Raw genomic sequence first — 5,381 nt, forward strand, 5'->3', positions numbered from 1 at the left:
CAATGTTCATTGCAGCATTATTTACCATAGTCAAGATATGGAACCAACCCAAATGCTCCTCAGCAGATGAATGGATCAAGAAAATGTGATATATATACACAATGGAATTCTGTGATTCTATTGGAAAGAATAACTGTTCCATTCATAAGAAAATGGAAAGACTTGGGAAAATTATATTAAGTGAAGTAAGCCAGACACAAAGACAATCAGGTCATATGATATCTCTAATTTGTAAGAACTAGAATATGTATATGATATTCTTAACAGAGGATCTCAGTAACCCAAGTGCTTTGTCCAAAGGACTGTATATAATGAAACCTATTACCATGAACTCCAACTTATAAAAACAAGAGGCTCTCATTAGTGCTGGTGTATAGTTTGTTCTTTTCTCTCTGTTGTTGTTTTTTTCCTTTCTTCATTTATCTTAGTTTTTTGTACCTCATAATAGACAATGCTATCTGTGAAAGGGAAAAGGATTACAGAAACAGCATAACAATGGATGAACCACAGCTACATTGATACTCACTTGAGACTATGTTGGATATAAATATTATAACTGGGGGGGGGGAAAGGGATAGGGTGGAGTAAGTGGGAGATAAAGAGGGTTGGGGTAACAATGATTAAAAACAAATGTACTTATTGCCTTACCTATGTAACTGTAAGCCGCCTGCTCATCACCTTTTCAATACAAAAGAAAATAAAAACATGAAGAATAAGATGTATATATTTCCTATTTTTCAAAGCATATACTAAAGCAATTATAAATTGCTGAATAAATAATACTTTATTATGCAAGTCATAGCATATGATTTATTGATGTATTTTATTAAAAATAAAAGCTATATATGAAATTTTTATCTATCATGTCTCCAGGAATGTAAGTAATTTTTCTTTTACTTAAATTATGGATTTACTTTTTAATAAGTATAAAAGGAAATAATAGATTTTTCAGATGTCAGAATTAAAAGAAAAACACACTTAGCAAAATTTTCTATAAAAATTGGCTTATTACATTCCCTCGAGATGGAGAAAACACTTCATAATCAACTGTAATTCTCAATCACTAAATTTTCTCTGTAAATTTTAGCTGTAAATCTTACTTTGAAGTATAGTGAACAAAAATGGCTTAGAGAAACAGAAGTAGTTCAGGCATCAGAGAACATGAAGTGTTAGAATGTGAACCACTTCCCTTCCACTAGAGAAAGAACATTAGTAAAGGATCTGTATTCAAGTATATATAAAAATGATCAGTTATGGAGTCAATTTTTACATAACACAAACTTACAGACCTATGTGTGCACAAATTGCATGGACTTTCAAATATCAGAACAAAAAATAAGTTTGAATTTTATCACTCATCACATTACTTGAAAACATTATTGAATTACTTTATTTTTTTTCTCTCTTCTAATTCTTTTTAAGTATTATAATGCAACTCTTTCAAAAGTTATCATTCTTGGTCCATAGTTTAACTATGGCTTCATTTTGGTTGTTTGTAAAAATGGTTAATAATAATTATTGGTGTTCTATATTATTAAAAGGAATACTACAAATTCACTTGGAAAAATTTGAAAATTAGGGAAAATTTAAAAAGATTACTCATAAAATATATATGGGCTTTGCTTGTTAATTTGATGAAAATTTTAATGAAGGTTTTTTTGCATGAATATTAGTAGTTTAATGTTATTTTAATTTTTGTATATTTATGATTATATAATTTTCTGACACTTTATCTGTTTTGAAATATACATTTCTGTGAAATTTTCTGTTCAAAAACATTATTTTAACTAACCTCAAAAATATTATTCCTAGTTATATCAGATTTTATCTTTTTAATCTTCAATATTTAATATTTACATTTTTATTTCAAACAATAACTGCATGACATTTTTTGTAACTAAAATTATTTCTTCAGGAAATACTTCCAGAAATATTGACATATTGAATATCTTTTTAAGGCTATTAACAATAATCACTAAATGATTGTGCAGAAAGCCTGAATCTATTTATCCTGTTAAGTTCACACTATGAAAGGGTCTTGTTTACAAAATACTCACTAGCATTATTGTGATAGTAGTTTCAGAAGAGACGTAACTAATATATATTAAATTATCTAATATTTAGTTCATACATTACTTTCTAGTTTAGTAGCTGTGCTAGCTATCATTTTAAATAAAATCAGCAAAAATCAATTGTATGAAGATAATTGAATTGTAGGTATTTAAGAACTACTGTGCCTATTTTAATTCAATATTTACATAGTCCTTAATATAGGTATTTTCATATATGGCAACACAGAGATGACCTTTTGGTTTAATCTTAGGATGACTGTTAATCTGCAAAATCTTGGGTAGACCGGCCTATCCCCTTCCAATGTATTGTTCTCTAGTTATGTTAGTTCTTATCTATTATATTTACATTGGTTATTATTTACTAAGTTAGAAGCTACCTCACAGACTGAGATAAAAATTAACTGAAAACTTTTGGTTCCCTGAAGCTGCCATTTTAAATAGACATAATGTATATATCAGGGATTTTCAGAAATAGATTTTCCCCCCTTTATCAGGCTGATTAAATTAGGTCTGAACTACTGGTGAGTTGAGTTAAATCCAAATTTAAAAATAATTAATAGACTTATTATATACTGAATTAAGAGCAAAACAAAATTTGAATTTAGCACTACTTATTCATAGAATGAAACTAGTAATATTTTTGCCATGTAAACAAGAAGAAATTCCATAAAGTTATCTGCAGCAGTAGACTACTCCGTCTTGTATCTTAGATTTCTAAAAACTCACAAGGAGTACATCTGGATTTGTTTTAATATTTATCCTCAGATCCGATCATAGCACAAGTAACTTTAATCCACACAGTTATTTAAAACTCAGTTATAATGTTGCTTAAGGAAAAATAATGTTTAAAAGCCAATAATCAAAATATTTCAAAAGTGCCATCATGATCAGATCTCCCATTTCATCATCCATTTACTCTTCCCACCATCCAATTCACTATTCTGTATTCTGGTAATGTTTTCTCCTGGTTGAGAGGAATGAAGCACAATGTGGATGCATATCTTTGCAAAATGGACCATGGAACATTATTACTTTACAAATTACTTGTTATTACTCTATTAACATTGCATATTACTACCCACTTTTTTCTTATTATTTTACTGAGTTCATTTCAGTTTCATCTACTCAGTTCTATTTTTTCTTTTGTCTTTTCTTTTTTAGTACTTAGGATCAAACCCAGGACGTTGCACTTGCTAGGCATGTGCTTTGCCACTGAGCTACATCCCAGCTGCATCTTCTCAGCATTTGAAGATTCCAGTTCATATATATATATATATATATATATATATATATATATATATATATATAGCATTGAACATTATTTTATTCTAACAAAATTGGATCATATAATGAGAATACAACCAGTACGTGGAACACTTCCTGTTTCCTTACATCCAGACTGATTCCCAAGCAGTCTGGATCATGGACCAGCTACTTATTTTGTAAATCAAGATTGTATGTTCCTGATTATTCCCTAAATTGTGCTCTTTTCTGAAGCAAACTCATTTCTAAGACCTATGAGTATATTGTATTTGCCTTCCAATGGCCTTTGAAAGTTGGGTTGCCTAAACCTGTTTAGATTGTATGAAGTGAGAACATTCACTGTGCTATTTCAGTGAATGACTCCTGCAGTGGGAATTCATATTCTAATATGCTATTAGAGAATTAAAGTTCATGCAACTTCATCTGATGAGTAGCCATCTGGAACATAAGCACATGTAGTCATGAATTGTTATAGCTGTGACATTTTTTTAGTGTTAATACAAATGGAAAACATTCTGGACATGATAATTATTTCAAAGACTTGGAAACTTCTTGAGGAACTCACTCATTTCTGCTTATTTGTTTCCGGGTGTTAGACTTTGATTGATTCCCTTAAACCTCAAGCATTGAAATATTAAATCCATACTGTGAGAAAAAATAGGTAATACAGTTAGCATGGAATCTGTAGGCCTATGCTAACTTGGGTCAGTCGTCGTCTAAGAAAAGAAACAGCGGAAGTGTGTGCAGAGAAAGGAAAGGAGAGTCTTGAAAATGTAGCTTTTATATTTCTGCTAATACACTGTCTATTGATTCATGCTAATTTTAAGCTTTTCTCTCCACAGTTGTAATTTATTTTGAAAAATGGAGCAGCTTGAAATTATTTCTTCAACGCCTCACATTACTAAAACATTTACTATTTAGCAATCTAGATTATACTATAGTTCCCCTCGTTCAAACTTTGCCATAATCCTTTTGTGTAGTCTATTCAGGTAGCAGCATAAGCTATGAGCATTCAAAACCCTTACCTGTTTGTCAGTATTGTATAATATCAAATATCTAATTGTTCTGGGAAAGTTCTCAATGATAAATGTCATTCTAAGCCCCTGTTGGGAAATTTTCCTCAAATGTATGAACAGGTATTCTGTTTAATTGCTAGTTTCCTGGAACCTTTCCTAGGATCTTTCAACTCCCTCCCTTTATTCCTTCCCTCCCATCACAAAATGGTGAGACAAAAGCCAAAGGGTGACTCAAAGCAACAGTAATACTCACAAGACACTATGTTGGAAATGAACTTTACAACTTGGACAGGAGGGGAGTCGGAGGGAGGGGAAAGTGGAAGAAAACGAGGGAGGTAACCATGTTCGACAAGAAATGCACTCCATACCTTACTTATGTAACTACAACACCTTTACAATAATATAGGATTAAATTTAAAATTAAGGTAATAATAATAATAATAGGAAACTACAAATCCCAAGAGCCAAAGCTGGGAAGACACCTCCCCCCCATGCTTGCTTTCCCCCTCATCCCTTTTATGTAGCCCGCTAAAACTCAAGTTGAGGTATCTTGAAATATGCCTGAAAGAAACGTCAGCTCGCTCGCCCCGCTTCCCAGGGCTGCTCTCGCCGGGCTCCTTTAAATCACTGCAGAGAGTGCAGAAAGCTACCAGCGACGCAGAGTGGGGTGGGCGTGGCACGCGGGCATCACCTGTTCGGCGTGGCGCCTGCGCGCACGGAGGGCGCGGGCGAAGGGGCGGGGCGCGGTGGGAGGGGCGGACGGCGCCCGGCTGGCAGCGCTCAGATCGGCTTCTCCCAGGCTTCGGGGACGTTGAGGCGGCGTCCGGGAGGGGACGCATCTCCTGCAAAGGTTGCCTGGCGCTGTCCAACATGGAGGAGACAGGAGCCGCGGGCGTCACCAGGGAACGGGACTAATCCCCTGCCCACCCGGCGATCTGGGGGGCGGTGGGGTCCGGTGCACGCCCCGGGGCGGACCGGGGCTCCCGCAGCTCCACGGGGCCGGCCGGCCGCGGGCTTCTCCACCCGGACG

Source organism: Dipodomys ordii, unplaced genomic scaffold (genome assembly GCF_000151885.1).
Source record: "Dipodomys ordii isolate 6190 unplaced genomic scaffold, Dord_2.0 Scaffold90, whole genome shotgun sequence".
Classification (NCBI taxonomy): domain Eukaryota; kingdom Metazoa; phylum Chordata; class Mammalia; order Rodentia; family Heteromyidae; genus Dipodomys; species Dipodomys ordii.